A 17,135-nucleotide genomic window follows, 5' to 3' on the forward strand; every position below is an offset into this window, starting at 1 on the left:
TCCTTCAATAATTAAAAATCACAGCTATTTGTAAGGGACAGGGAAAATATGTGTCTGGCAATATTTGCATGAAATGTTCTCCTTCACCTTCTTTGTCGAGTATGGGATATGGTAACCCCACAGAAGAGAGATTTATGATAATGCCATTATATTTCTGAAATGCTTGACAAAGTTAAATGATTTCAATAAAGCTCTGAAGTTTTACATAGTTGGGATTTTAGAAATATGGTTATGCTTCACTGTTCACATGCAAGCTCTGGTGACCTTTAGTTTGACATTCAAGATATTTCTAACCTTCTGTGGGCCACTTTTGCTTTGCCTCCTTACACTCCAAACCAAATGAATTGTCTGATGGAACTATAAGATACATATTTACAGGCCACGTGATGATAAGAAAATAGGCAGAAATTTTTAAAGAATAGAAAACATTATCTTGCAGTATAACCCAACACCCCTACTATTAATTCATTTTTAATATGTAGCAGCAATTTTTTCAGTGTTTTAATTTAATAATACACTGTAGCTGCTGGGTTTACTTCTGTGCATACACATACATGTTTGTAGAAGTTAGCTCTAAGTATCAATTTGACTGTAGTTATAACTTGTAGCTATTTTCCAGCAAGAAATTATTTATTCTTTCAAAGATTACTCTAATACAAATAACGGCTGTTACAACTGAATTTCTATAAATTTTTTAGAAGAATTGTATGCTATTGGATAAATGTTTGGGGCAAATGGATGATGTTATACATCAGAAAGTCAATACTGAAGTATTTTGAGGTTGGGGAGATAATATCTTTTAGAACTTTTATGTAATCTATGTCATCAAATGCCAGCAATGTCCCTTTGCAATATATATTGGACACACTGGACATACGGGAAAGAATTAATGGACACAAATCAAATACCTGTAAAGGGAACATTCAAAAACCTGTTCGGGAACACTTCAGTCTACCTGGACATTCATTCACAGATCTTCAAGTGTCTGTTTTGTTACACACCAATTCCACAAGCCAAATACACAGGGAATGACTGGAACTACAATTCATTCACAAGTTTGATACTCATGCTAATGGATTAAATAAAGATACCGGATGACTGGGACATTATCAACCTACCAAACAATGAAGGTGTTATCAACCTACCAAACAGTGACTCTTTGTATAGTATCTGGTGTTAGTACTCTTCTTCTCTATTGCCTACTAATGGTTCTTATCTGCCTCTTTTGGCTATCCAGTCTTTAGTTGCTTATGACTACAGGCAGTCGCCGACTTACGCGGATCTGACTTATGTCAGATCCGCAATTACAAATGGGGCTTTCTCGTCCCGGAGCTCGCAGGCAGTGGGACCACCCAGAGTGCAGCGGTCTCGCCACCTCGACCTCCAGGGCGAGAAAAGCTGCTCCAGGTGCCCCTGGTCTGCTGGGGACCATCTCCAGCAGACCAGGGACACCTGGAGCAAAGCCGGGGAGGCGGAGGGGTCCCGCGCCTCTGCGGCTTTGCTCCGGGTGTCCGTGGTCTGCTGGAGACGGTCCCCAGCAGACCAGGGACACCCGGAGCAAAGCCGGGGAGGCGGAGGGGTCCCGCACCTCTGAGGCTTTGCTCTGGCAAAGCCTCAGAGGCGCGGCACCCCACCACCACTGCCGCTTTGCTCCCGGTGCCTCTGGTCTGCTGGAGACGGTCCCCAGCAGACCAGAGGCACCGGGAGCAAAGCCGCAGCGGCGGCGGGTCCCGCGCCTCCCCGGCTTTGCCACAGCAAAGCCTCAGAGGCGCGGGACCCCTCCACCTCCCCAGCTTTGCTCTGGGTGTCCCTGGTCTGCTGGGGACCGTCTCCAGCAGACCAGGGACACCTGGAGCAAAGCCGGGGAGGCAGAGGGGTCTCGCGCCTCTGAGGCTTTGCTCTGGCAAAGCCGGGGAGGCGCAGCACCCTGCCACCGCTGCGGCATTGCTCCCTGTGTCCCTGGTCTGCTGGGGGGCGGGGTGCAGCTAGTGAGCCCCCCCCCAGCAGATCAGGCTTTTGTTGTGGACCCTGGGGTAGAGCAGCTGGGGTGCTGCCGGGTTGGTCCTGCAGGGACCTACCTGGCAGCCCAGCTGTTCTGTCCCAGGCTCGAGATTCAGCCGCTGTTGAAACTGATCAGTGGCTGATTCCAGGAAGCTGGGGGCAGAGCAATTCTGCCTCCAGCTTCCTGTAGTCAGCCTCTGGTCAGTTTCAGCAGCAGCGGCTGAATCTGGAGCCAGTTCCGACTTACATACAAATTCAACTTAAGAACAAACCTATAGTCCCTATATTGTACCTAACCCGGGGACTGCCTGTATTTGTTTTTCCTGTTACATTCCAGCTCAGCTTTCCCCTTGATATTTTTTTAATACCCACTACCTCTTCTTGTCCACCCCCCTCATTTGTTTCTTTCTTTCTCTTCCCCCTTCTCCCTTATTATTTTAGTTCTGGACATCCAACACTCTGGTCATCTGAAGAAGGGGCTGTGCCCATGAAAGCTGGTGATACTATCTACATGTTTTGTTAGTCTTTAAAGTGCTACCAGACAATTTGTTGTTTTTTAACGTTTATTCTCTTGGTGAGAGGGTCAAGCTTTCAAGGTTACTAAAAACTCCATTGCATCCAGGGAACACTTCTGATCTTTTTTTTTTTTTTTTTTTTCCAGAAGACCAGACATGCTCTTTGGAAATCCTGTCTTCCTCCTTCCACATGGAAGACAGGTTCTTCCAAAAGAAGAGGCATTTCCAAAATTTGGCCGGGTGAACCTTTTTCTGAACCTTTTTAGATCAGTGTAGTCCAGACATACCCTCAGAGTTGTTATTGAGTTGAAAAAGATTTCTGTATAAACTCAAAAGCTTGTTTCTCTCATCAACATTAATTGGTCCAATAAAAGATACTACCTCACCCACCCTGGATTACCAATATACTGGGACCAAAACAGCTACAGCAACATGGCATGCAATATAGAGTTATGTTATTTTTTTTCTCATGATAAATTCTGCAACATAACCTGATATGGCCTGGCATATTTTGTGTCATTCCAAATCTGTAAGGAAATGTTCTTTCTTTACAATTACCCTATGTCCTGAAGTAAGAAATGAGAGTAATGAAAAAGGGTATGACCCAAAGTCAACTGAAATCAATGTGGGTCTTTCGATAGACGTGAACGGGCTTCAAATCAGCATGAAAATAGAGGGTAACATTTTGGCCCCTTTGAAAACAATGGAAAAACACCATTGACATTAGTAGAGCCAATACTTTACAAAGAGAGAAAGATAAAAAATCTGATGCAGGAAAATAGTTGATAGGTAAATGTAGCAGATTAATATGTCTAATACAAATGCAATTACTAGGAATGAAAAAACACAGCTAAAACTGCCATTATGTTTTAAAACCTTTTGTGAGTTTCTTTCCAGAGATCTGATATAAATTAAATGTATCATTATTAGTTCCTACTAAAGCTAATTTTGCATGCATTTGGCTTTCTAATTCAGGAAGGATAATGCTTTCAGATTTTTGGTGGAATGCAAAAAATATGTTATTTGATAATCTAAAGTATATGAGATTCTAAGTGTATAAAAGGAAGGAAATTCAAAACTTTCATAGCGGAGCATCTGCAGTATCCACTGGCTACAGTTGGAGTTGTAGGTACTAAGTATCTGTGTAGAACCAGGCCCATGAAAGTTGGGGTGAAATCCACAAAGCTACTTGGGTGCTTATGGCCTGAGTTTAGGCTACTTAGTATATGTCTACACTACAAGCATTAAAGTGATACAGCTGGAATACTGCAGCTATGCTGTTGTTAGGGATATTAAATAGTTAACCAGTAAACATATCAGTGAGCATGAGGCTCATTGGTATGCTTATGGGCCAGCAAGGTAATGGACTATTGCCAATTAATTCTGGTGGCAGTCAGTTTTGCAGGTTGAAGCACCCTGGCCACTGAGGGGCCAGAGGGCCAGGTTGAGTGACCCCGCAGCCACTCAATGGGTTTTTTATTGCAATGTAGACATATCTTTAGGTACTTGGTACTTTATGGACCTAGTCTGTAGGAACCAAAATCTATTTCAAAATAATGCTGGTGTCCCAAAATAGCACTGCAGTCTAGACATATCCTAAAAGCCTAACTCAGGAGAAGGATTCCTATTAAAGGAAAACAGCATCCCTTACAGCCTGGTTTGAAAGGTCCATGTCTGAGATTACTCAGGTATTTTTGTAGGGTTCCCTGCAGGATAGAAGGCATGTAGGATCAGAGAGTTTCTCCTCCAAATTTCTGCATTGAGAGAGGAAATTAAATGACCCTGGTATTAGTGGCCCAACCCAAAGACCAAACTTGAAAGGAGAAACAGGCAAAACCTAAAAGACTTGTGTGGCTGGAGTAGAGAGGAATGTTAGATGCTACCTTTGCAGTCTTACCAAGATACATCAGTGCCAAAAGGAAAAGGAAGAGCTGTGGCTAAACAATCCAGCCTCTGTTCTTCACTCTTTCCTCCAAATGCTGCCTTAGCTTCTCTATTCCTGTAGTTTGCTGTCCTTTTGAAAAACCATAGCAAGATAGATATTATTTTTTTCCCCCATAATGGAGGCTCTTTCTGTCATATCACAGTAGGGGCTAGTATTTTTCCCAGAAGGTTTTTGAGTGTTTCCTTTCCTCCTAACTCACTTCCCTCAAAAAGGCATTAACACCACCAACAAAATGATTTTTAAACAATATAATTATGGGGGGGAGGAATTACTAGACCCCTACCCTTCCACATGAATAGCCTCATTTTGTTAACAATAGCCTTCAGTGGGACAATACATGCTAAGAGATAAGAAGTACTTTTCAAATGGAGTCAAATTCTGAAAAATCCCTGAAAAGCAGTGGATGTTTTGCCTGAGCAAATTCCATAGGATCATCTTATGAATAATAAGAAAAGTGAGGACACTGGAAATAAATAATACCTTTCTAAGAGGAATTCTGAAATGTCTATTAGCTCTCAGATAATGCTAATGATGATTGAGTGCTCTGTTGACATGCATTGTTAAATATCTGCTATATTCCAAGTTTGAGATAGCTGCACTTATTTGGCAGATAAAGTTTGTGAAACTCTCTATCATCCTGCAAAATAAATAATATAAGATTTATTTTCACATTGGACTATGCTCTCAGATTTACTTTGCACTTCATTCTAAAAGAAAATAAATTAAAGTAACTTGTGAGATATGTTTTTCTTTGATAAATGCAGAAAATTAAGCGTTCTATGCACCTGCAGAAAGTGTACTGCTTCAAAACAATTTCATTATGTTACCATTTTCTAGCATTTTTCATAGCCTTGAACTACTAATACATAAGCACATGTGCTAACTTATTTTCTTCGATAATTTATCAAGTGTACAATATATTAAAGGGATTTAGATAAAAAGAGTTTCTTATCCACATTTAACTCTTATCAATTGATCATTTAATGAAAGAAAGAAAAAGTCAATGAAGAAAAAAGAAAATACACTGTAAAGATATAGGCTATGTCTAGACTATGGAGTTTTTCTAGGGATATCCCAGAAAAACTCCTCCATATCCAGGAAATGCTCCTGCTCTTCCAACATTTTTGCTGAAGAGTAGATGTGCTCTTTCGGAAGCCCTGTCTTCCTCAGGCCACAAGGAAGAAGGGCTCTTCGGAAAGAGGTGGTTTTTCCAAAATTTGGCCCAGTATAGACAGGCCAAATTTCGGAAAAGCCTCTTCCGACACAACTATCAGAAAAAAGTACATAAATTGTGAAGCAGTGTAAACATAGTCATAGTGATTAAATGAGAAACTACAATGTTCTTTACCATGTTTTCCAGTGTTGTTCATCTAATACCTCAGATATGTCCAAGGCAAAATAATCATTGATGGGCTTTGGTACTCGTGACTGGAACCTTCCTTCTGGTTGAGCTGGGGTTCACACGGAGGGTGGGAAATGGGGAGAGGCAAAGATGTCTTTAAACCTAGGTAAAAAGACTATTGAAAGGGGGAAAAAATACTGAATATAGGAAGCTTCCTAGATTCATTTTTAACAGAGAAAGGCAGACTCCATTCAACCTTGTCTGCAGGGAGCAGTTCTCTTTGACACAGTGCCACCTGCAACATTGAGCACCATGAAGTTTGAATACATGTTGCATGGTGAGTTACTTATAGGTAGTAAAGAGCAGTTTTCACAGAAACTGAGCAGAATTGGTTGTTCATGATATGCTGTCTTCTCAGACACTGGCAGAGCATTCTTCATGGCGATATTATCCCACTGAGACATAATAGCTACTAGTGATAGGGAGAAAAATAACAATTGTTGGTCACTCAGTGCTGATAAGAAAATGTCCAAGCTTTCTTTCTGCTCCACTACACTAAGCTATAGCAAGGCTCTGCTATCAATTTAATTTTATTACTGCTGTTAAGTTACTGTTTTTCAGCTTCTTTTAGATAAATCTATCTTATCATTTTCTCCCACACTGCTCCATGTGTGTGGAATATTCCATCCCTCTTATCTATAAACCCTTTACCTTCCCTACAAGTATCACCTCCACTGTGGTGACTGAATTATTATCCATTTAATAATGGATATGGGGGAATAGAGAAGCAACTTAAACTTATGGTAGATAACTATCAGAAAAAAATGTGTAGATGGTATGTGAGGATAAATTTTTTTTCATTGTGTTGTGTCCCTCTCCCCCATTACAGTGTCACTTTTGTTCTTAGGCACTAATCCTGTGAACACTCATATACAGAATTTATTTTACACATTGTGAATTGTCTCATTTAACTCTGTGAGGCCACTAAGAGTGCATCTACTCTGCACTGTAACTCGAAATAAGATATGCAATTTGAGCTACGCAAATTGCGTATCTTATTTCGATGCTATTTCAAAATAGCTTATTTTGTTATTTGGCACTGTCTACACAGTGCCAAATTTCAAAATAAAGCACTATTCCAAAATGTCCCTTGCTCCTCATAGAAAAAAGTTTACAGGGATGCAGAATAGCGAGCCCTAAATAACAGTATCCCGAAATAGCATTGCAGTGTAGACGTACCCTCAGATGTGTCTACACTGCACCCTCAGCTTGAAATAAGCTACACAATTTGATCTATGCAAATTTCGTAGATCATTTCGAATTAATTGTGAAAACAGAGCACTATTCCAAATCGTACCATAATGCCTTGTGGAACGAGATTTACAGGGACCTCGGAATAGCGAGCCCATTATATTTTGAAATAACAGGCTTGCTCAAAAGATGCAGAATAGCTATTGAACCAGAAAAGCCCCCCTAAAATCTAACCACAATCAACATTGAGAGTTTACTCATCAGTGTGAGGAAAAACATAGGCAAATTTTATTGAAATTAGAAAAGGGGTGGCATTATGTCTTGTTGGTAGTTAATAAAATAACTACTTATTATTGAACTACTGATGTCAGTCTTGTTGTCTGACTAATAAGTATCCAGTAATTCACATAAATCAATGTAATTTCTTTATGGAATTAACAACAGGAAATGAAATAACACTGACAGTTTAGTTAGTCTTGATTATTGGTTAATTTTTTTTCACTTAGGTAATTAAGAAGCTTTCATACTATGGGTTGAGCCAGATAATCTGGATTTTTAATGAAGTGATAAATGCCCCTGGTTGTGTTCAATATGCATACGATGTTTGTAGTGGGGGAGAGATTGTATTCTGCCTATCTTGGGGCTGCTGTGTGCAGGTGTCAGCCGACGGTCAGGGCAGTGTGTGTGTGTATGTTTCCGAGAAAAGGTTTAACGTCCGTGCCTTTACTGCTAGGACCGGGGTCCCATCGCAGAGGGTGGCCAGCAGGCCAACAGACGCCCCGTTATATAGGAAGAGCTTATTACATCTTAGATTTCAGCTGCTAGAATTTCATAATTCCTTCGCAGCGGGCAGCCTTGAGGAAAGACTGAAAGATGCCCCAGTGGATCCTGTCACCTGGGAGTGACACAGATCCAAACGCCCAAGCTCTTCCTATAACTGTCCCTTTAGACCGGCTGAAGTTCTTTTAAATTGTGCTTGGTTCTGTTACAGCAACTGAAGGAGGCAGGTTAAAGCTTAAACAGTTACAGGTTTATTGAGGAAGCTTATAAATCATATGGTTACAATGGCTATTGCTCTATTTCTTAACTATTAGCAAAATATAGGTCTTAAAAATGGTTACAAAGAAGATAAAGATAGAAAAATAGAAATAATGGTACCAAGTAACAGCTTACTCTTTCTATGTGTACACTTAAGACAGAGGACCACATCCAGGTACCATTTTTACCCCCTTCTGTGCCTCTCGACTCCAGCATGTCAGGCCAGGGCCGGTCCCTCAATTCCTAGGAAAGACGAAAATACGAGGTGGGCGTCCCCATAGAACCTCGGGAGGTCAAACACCTAACCCGACCAGCAGGTAGAGGGTAGAATGACACTCAAAGTGAGTGTGTGCTGGGCCCATCTTTATAATCATGGGGTCACGTATTTCTCTTTCTTATCTTAATTGCCAATTGATGCTGGTCTGTCTGCTGTGAGACCAGTTCTTACAAGGGAGTTGTGAACTTAATTTACACTTGTAAGAGAGATTTGAGATGATTAAATTTTGAAGTACAGGACATTGTTTTCTCAGTGGGAAATTCCTCTTCCTGGGACTGTGTGTGTTCGAATCAACATAGGTGCCAGCCGCAGCCTCGAGGCCAGCTTATTGACTTAGCTACTCTCTATCCACATATCTGTGTTTCAGCTTCTCAGGATCAGATGAGCCAGCATAGACTATGCTGATATTGTTGCTCCTTTTCTGTCCTGTATGCTTCAGAGAGGCAAATAAGATGGATAATATAGGGGTTAGTCTGTCTGGTCACAGCAGGGCTATCCCCTGGCACAAATTAAAGCAGCATAACAGGTAACAGAACCAAGATGCCAAAACCACATATGGGTTATAGAGGAATAATATCAATAGCCCTTTCTTCTCTAGGGGTATGTCTACACTACAAAGTTAGTTCGAACTAGCATTCATAGCCGCTACACTAGCGCTCCGCTAGTTCGAATTTAAATCGAACTAGCTGAGTGCTTAGTTCGAACTAGGAAAACCTCATTTTACGAGGATTAAGCCTAGTTCGAACTGACTAGTTCGAATTAAGGGGTGTGTAGCCCCTTAATTCGAACTAGTGGGAGGCTAGCCCTCCCCAGGTTTCCCTGGTGGCCACTCTGGCCAACACCAGGGAAACTCTATTGCCCCCCATCCCGGCCCCGGAGCCCTTAAAGGGGCATGGGCTGGCTATGGTGCCCGTGCCAGGTGCAAGCCTGCCAGCACCCAGCCAGCAGACCCTGCACCTGGCACAGCACAGAGCCACCCACCCGGTGTCCCCCAGCCCACCCAGTCTTTCCAGGACCAGACTGGCAGTTCCCGGGAGCATGCCTGGGACCGCAAGAGGCGGGCACCTTCCTGGGCTAGTGCAGACATCGTGGACCTCGTCCACGATCTCCGCACTAGGCACAGGAAAGTGGCCGTCTAGGGCAGGAGAGCTGCCAGCCTGGCCACCCAGGAGCAGGTGTGCATGAAAATCAAGGGGGTCCACTGAGACCCCCGACCCTGAGCTTACAACGGCCATACTGGGTCAGACCAAAGGTCCATCTAGCCCAGTAGCCTGTCTGCCGACAGCGGCCAACCCTAGGGACCTTGGAGGGGATGGACCGAAGACAGTGACCAAGCCATTTGTCTCGTGACATCCCTCTGCAGTCTTCCACAAACGTTGGGCAGGGACACCACTCCTACCCCCTGGCTAATACAACTCCATGGACCCAACCTCCATGACTTGATCTCACTTCTCTTTAAACTCTGTTCTAGTTGTAGCCTTCACAGCCTCCTGCAGCAAGGAGTTCCACAGGTTAACTATTTGCTTTGTCAAGAACAACTTTCTCTTACTAGTTTGAAGCCTGCTACCCATTCCTTTCCTTTGGTGTCCTCTACTCCTTCTTTATGGGAACTCATCAAGAACTTTTCTGAATGCACCCTCTCCACCCAACCCCTGCTTTTAGAGACCTCTATCCTGTCCCTGCTCCATCTCCTCTTTTCTAAGCTGAACAGTCCCAGTCTGTGTAGCCTCTCTTCATCTGGGACCTGTTCCCAACCCATGATCATTGTAGTTGCCCTCCCCTCTCCCAGCCTTTCTCTTCCCCTCTCCCACCTCCTTTTCCCAGTCTCCCCCAGTTTTGTTCAATAAAGACAGAGTCAATGTTGGAAGAAACGTTATCTTTATTTTGTACATCAGGAAGGGGGGCTAGGAAAGGGTAAGTGGAAGGGGGTGAGGGAGGAATGGGGTACGAGCCCCCGATGGGGAGGACTGGGCTGGCTCTGCGGGCTTCTGGGGGTGGAAGCTCTCCTGCAGCCCCCCAATTGTCCCCTCTCCCCAGATGGCAGCCTGCGGCAAGTGCAGCCGGGCTGATGGCCGAGTGCTGTGATGTGCCCAGTGTGGGCACTCTGGGCACTCCAAGCCAGGACTGGTTTTCAAGCGGGGCACCCCTGAGAACTGTCTGTCCGGGGTGGGGGTCGGGTCCCTTTAAGCGCAGCCCTCGGCTAGCCTGAGACAGCATCTCCACGCTCTAAGTCCTCCTCTGATGCCCTGCCGGCACTGCTTCCGGCCATCCTTAAGCCCTGTTCAGGGTCCACTCAATGTGGACATGCTAGTTCGAATTAGCAAAACGCTAATTCGAACTAGTTTTTAGTTCTAGATGCGCTAGTTCGAATTAGCTTAGTTCGAATTAACTAATTCGAACTAAGTTAGTTCGAACTAACTCTGTAGTGTAGACATACCCTAGTTGTACCTCTTATGCCACCAGCATGCGTCAGGACGGTGTTTTAGAAATCAGAAGAATCTACTTCAGGTACCTGCCTGAAGCCAGATATTCTTGTTCTATGATCAGATTTTACTGGTGACTTGGTGCCTGCATCATGGAGTATCTGGACTTATATCCCTGCACATTACAATTTGAAAATAATAGCTCCTGGGAGAAATTTGGAAAGGACAGATTACCATTATTTAGAAAAAAAATCACAAACAAGACTACATTGTAGAGGAATTACAGTTGGTAAGTCCAACATCACTTTTGCACAAAGCCCTTAAAATGCCAAGAAATTCCAAGTTATAGGATAATCACTGAACTGTACACTAATGCCTACACAACATTTCCACTGACAGACAGACTTTGCATCTTCCCAAGAACTTCCTTCTGTCTCCAACAGTTGAGAAAACATACTCTATAACACACAATTTTCTCCCACAGTATACTGCAAAGCTTTGCTTACAAACTCAGTGATATTATCAAATATTCAGGATTGGCATAATTGCAGGGTAAGTGGGAGGTGAGTTGTAAGCTTGAGGGAGGAGTTGTAGGTGGTAATTATTTTTTGCCTTAACATTGATTTTATTGCACTGCCTTGTTTGTATGTATTTAGTCTTTGTGTTACATTTAAATTGATGTTGCAATCTGAGGTGATCATGTCCATTTATATTTTATATATATATATATATATATGTATATATATATATATATATATATATATATATATATATATCCTGAATATTCAACTGAAATTTACCTAGCATAACAACATACTCAGACCCTCTCGAAGACCCTTGGGAGATGAAGGAACCAGCTTCACTCTGCAAATGGAGAGGGGGTTTCAGTGAGAGATAAGACAGTATGGTAGCAGAGAATATGAGTGTACTAGGATAGGAAAGGATAGCATGAAAGGCAAGAAAAGATAGGAGAACGATGGACCCTGGACAGAGCATTTGTAGCATCTTACATGCATTTTTTACATCAACAAAGACAGATTTCTGCACCTTATGATTTTGAGGGTGTACACATTCAACTGAAGAGAATACATCTCAAATCCAACTCTGTGCAAGACAATGAAAGCTCTAAAAATGACCAGGTGTTGTCCACTCTACTCTCCTGGACGAAGAGGATAGGTTGCATATATTTTTAGGATTCTCTGATCTTGTTACAAAATAACAGGACGTCAAGCATATATTTTTGCTCTGGGCTAATGCTCTAATGCAGTCAGGTTTTAGGGGAAAATATAGGCTTACAGGCTACTGTTACTGAAACGTGTTCTGGTGTTTTCTCAGAAGTAAAAGTTTACAAAACTCCCTCTGATGAGACAGCTGAGAACTCTGTGGTTTCATAGTCATCCATTAGTTCAGTGAACCAAAAGTAGTCATGTTCAGCTATATGCACAACCTAACTAAAGCCTACTATTTTCCATTCCAACATTTCTTAAACTACACTTATATTTTTTGCTCCCTTGACTCAGGTTATGTGAGAAACCAAGGGTCTCAGGTCTTTTTTGATAAGAACTATTTGGTTTAGAAGATTCTTGTGGTTAAAAGATTATTGTCTGCAGCTGTCATTTGAATATGTATGATATTCTTAACTATTTTTTAGGTGGCCAAAGGAATGAAAGTGATTTCATATTTAATTTTGTAATAACTTTCCTTTGCAATTTTTAAAGTGGTTAATAACTTTGGTCTGAATTGTGTCTTTGCCCAAAGCCCCAAGCAAAGGGCAATACATATTTGTGCTGCCTCAGGGTATGTCTACACTACAAAGTGAATTCAAACTAACAGCCATTAGTTCAAATTAACTTTCATAGGTGCTACACATGCAAACTGCTAGTTTGAACTTAATTCGAATTAGCGGAGCGCTTAATTCAAACTAGGTAAACCTCATTTTATGAGGACTAATGCCTAGTTCAAATTAAGTAGTTTGAATTAAGGGCTGTGTACCCACTTAATTCGAACTAGTTGGAGGCTAGCCCTTCCCAGCTTGCCCTGGTGGCCACTCTGGGCACAACCAGGGAAACTCTTCTGGCTCCCTCCCGGCCCCAGAGCCCTTAAAGGGGCACGGTCTGGCTACAGTGCCTGTGCCAGGTGCAAGCCTGCCAGCACCCAGCCAGCAGACCCTGCACCTGGCACGGCATGAGCCAGCCACCCGCTGCCACCCAGCCCTCCCCCTCTTCCCAGGACCAAGCTGGCAGCTCCCAGGAACCAACCCGGGGCCACAAGAGGTGGGCGCCCGCCTGGTCTAGAGCGGAGATCGTGGACATCATCGAGGTTTGGGGGGAGGCCTCCAACATCCACAATCTCTGCACTAGGCACAGGAAAGCGGCCGTCTAGGTCAGGATAGCTGCCAGCCTGGCCACCAAAGACCACATGTGAACCCAGGAGCAGGTTTGCATGAAAATCAAGGTGGTCCAGTGAGACCCCCGACCCTGAGCCCTGAGCTTAGAACATAAGAACATAGGAATGGCCATACTGGGTCAGACCAAAGGTCCATCTAGCCCAGTAGCCTGTCTGCTGACAGTGGCCAACACCAGGTATCCCAGAGGGGATGGACCGAAGACAATGACCAAGCCATTTGTCTCGTGCCATCCATCTCCAGCCTTCCACAAACAGAAGCCAGGGACACCGTTCCTAGCCCCTGCCTAATAACACTCCATGGACCCAACCTCCATGACTTTATCTAGCTTCTCTTTAAACTCTGTTATAGTTCTAGCCTTCACAGCCTCCTGTGGCAAGGAGTTCCACAGGTTGACTATGCGCTGTATGAAGAAGAACTTTCTTTTATTAGTTTGGAGCCTGCTACCCATTCATTTCATTTGGTGTCTTCTAGTCCTTCTATTATGAGAACTAATGAAGAACTTCTTTATTCACCCTCTCCCCACCACTCATGATTTTATAGACCTCTATCATATCCTCCCCTCAGTCTCCTCTTTTCTAAACTGAAAAGTCCCAGTATCTTTAGCCTCTTTTCATATGGGACCTGTTCCAAACCCCTGATCATGTTAGTTGCCCTTTTCTGAACCCTTTCTAAGGCCAAAACATCTTTTTTGAGGTGAGGAGACCACATCTGTACACAGTACTGAAGATATCGTGTACCATAGTTTGATACTTCCCCTCCTTCTTCTTCCCCTGGCTTCTCCCATCCAGCTCCCTCCTCCCAGGTTTCCCCCTCCCCTCTCCCACCCTCTCTCTTCCCTTCTCCCACCTCCTTTTCCCAGTCTCCCCAGAAGTTCATCCCTTCCCACCCCTTGTTTTGTTAAATAAAGAGAGTTTCTATTTGTGACCACACGTGTACTTTATTTTTACATCAGGAAGGGGAGTTAGGGCGGGGTAAGTGGAAGGAGGTAAGGGAGGAATGGGGCACGAGCCCCCGATGGGGCACGAGCCCCCGATGGGGTGACTCTGCAGGCTCTTCACAGTGGAAGCTCTCCTGCAGGGCCTCCTGGATCTTGACAACCCCCGATTGACTCCCCCCCGCCCCCGGATGGCAGCCTGCAGCAAGTGAAGCCAGGCTGATGGCCGAGTGCTGTGATGTGCCGAGTGTGGGCACTCAGGGCACTCCAAGTCAGGACTGCTTTGCTGTCCCTCATTGAGGTAGACAAGCAAGCAGGGAACCCTGAGAACTGTCTGTCCGGGGTGGGGTTCGGGTCTCTTTAAGAACAGCCCTCAGCTAGCCTGAGGCAGCAGCTCCACACTCTAAGTCTTGGTTCCGGCCAGCCTTAACTTGGGTTCAGGGTCCACTCAATGTGGACATGCTAGTTCAAATTAGCAAAATGCTCATTCAAATTAGTTTTTAGGTCTAGATGCACTAATTCGAATTGGCTTAGTTCGAATTAACTAATTTGAATTAAGCTAGTTCGAATTAGTGCTGCCTCAGAAGACAGGATTGCATCCGTTACACTTCACAACAAATGTAATAGGAAGGAACCCCATGAGCACAGATGTTCACATTATTGTGTTTACTAACTACCATGCCGTGCCTACCTAAAGATATAGAGGGATTCTCAAGGCAGGATGTTAGTGGCTTCTGAAATATAGAGGGTTCACAGTTTGGAGAGTTCACAAACTATTTATAGAGCTACTACTCAATTCTTATACGCTGCAACCAGGAGCCAGATTTTGACTCAGAGATACAATCTGCTTCGCAATCTCCTCCTCTATGGTCTCCTCACATGCCCACACAAGAAGTTTCTGTGCCAGTTCTATACTTGACACAAGCTGTTTCCCTAACACATTGAGGTGGTGGAGCCAAAGCTTCTAGTTTCCAATCCTGCCAGCTTCCAACCTGAGCCTTACAAATACTATTTCTCCCACTCCTGTATGGCCTGTGTTTTAGGGAGCATACAAAGAGGAATAAGAGAGTCCTCTCTTACTTCTTTTGCCTGAGAATATAAGAACAGCAATACTGGTTCAGGCAAATGGATCATCTAGCCTTCCATCAGTGGCCAATACCAGATACTTCAGCAGAAATTTTTAGCAGAACAGGCAATCATTGAGTTGTCCCCGCACCTCTGCCCCTCTCATATACTCCCAGTTTCTATCAATCAGAAACTAGGGACATCTAGTGACCATCTTGTCTAATAGCCATTGATGAACTTATCCTCCATCAACCTATCTAGTTCTGTTTTGAACTTTGTTATAGTCTTGACCTTTACATCATCTCCTGTAATAAGTTCCATAAGTTGATTATGTGAAGAAGTACATAATTTTGTTTGTTTTAAATCTTGTGCCTATTGATTTCACTGCATGCCTGATGCTTCTTGTGGTAAGTGAAGGAGTAAATAACACTTCTTCATTCACTTTCTTCACACTATGCATGATTTTATAGATCTCTATCATATCCACCCTTCATTGGTCTTTTTTCCAAGCTGAAAAGTTTCAGTCTTTTTAATCTCTCCCCTATAAAACTGTTCCATAACCTTAATCACTTTTGTTGCCCTTGTTTGTACCATTTTCAAGCCTAATATATCCTTTTTTGAAATAGGGTAACCAGAACTGCACACAATATTCAAGATGTGGGCATTCCATATAATAATATAGTATCATTATGTATTTTTTGACATATTGTCTATCCTTTTCCTAAGGGTTCCTAACATTCTGTTAGCTTTATTGACTGCTACTACATACTGAGTGGATTTTTGCAGAGAACTACCCATAGTGACTATACAATCTCTTTCTGGAGTGTTAATAGCTAATTTACGTGGTATCATTTTGTATGTATTGTTAGGATTATATTTTCCAAATGTGCACTACTTTGCATGCATCGACACTGAATTTCATCTGCCATTTGGTTCCCCAGTCACCTTGTTCTGTGAAAACCCTTTACAATCTGTTTTGGAATTAATTATCTGGAATAATTTTGTGTCGTCTGCAAATTTTGCCACTTCAATGTGAATGACATTTTTAAGATCTTTTATGAATAATTTGAAAAAGCACTTATCCCAGTACTGAGCTCTGGGTACACCACTGTTTTCCTCTCTACACTCTAAAAATTGATCATTTATTCCTACTCTTCCCCCAATAGTTTAACCAGTTACTGATCCACGAAATGATCTTACCTATTATTCCATGACTTGTTTCTGTGCTTAACAGGCTTTGGTGAGGTACTTTAGAAAAAGCTTTCTAAAAATGCAAGTACAATAAAGGTGCTGGATCATCATTGTCCACATATTTGTTGATCCAACTTAAAGAATTCTATGAGATTGATGAGGCATGATTCTCCTTTGCAAAACCTGTGTTGTAAAGCTGTATTCAACTATGTTTCTGATAATTCTGAATGCAACAGCTGGGGACAAACTTCGTCATGGTAATGGATACCCAGCTATGGAATAAACTTCCAAAACCAATTAGGTGAATTAAATTCCTGCCTTTTTTAATAGGTATTTCCTTCATATGGATGATACATAAAATAAATGGAATAAATCAATACAATTAAATAGTAAACAAACACTGCCAACCCCATCTAAAATTATTATGAAATAAATCAACCTGGAATAATAATTGTATATTATATCACACAAAAATCTTTAAAATAAAAAGCTAACTAAAAATTTACATACCCTTCAAGAGTCAGTTTTCACAGAGACTCTTTGAAATACACTATGCGCTATGCTATTGTTATTGTCTTTAATAGAATACACAGCACTATAAAATCCTAAAACAATGAGATTTTAAAAAAATCTGAAGAGTAATAATTTTAATCATATTTTGAAAGTGTTTCTGTAATGACCATTCTTATCAATTTAGAGATGTGAAACATACTATTGACACTGCAAGAACATGCCAGAGGTGAATT

This window comes from Pelodiscus sinensis, chromosome 1, assembly GCF_049634645.1.
Source record: "Pelodiscus sinensis isolate JC-2024 chromosome 1, ASM4963464v1, whole genome shotgun sequence".
Taxonomy (NCBI): domain Eukaryota; kingdom Metazoa; phylum Chordata; order Testudines; family Trionychidae; genus Pelodiscus; species Pelodiscus sinensis.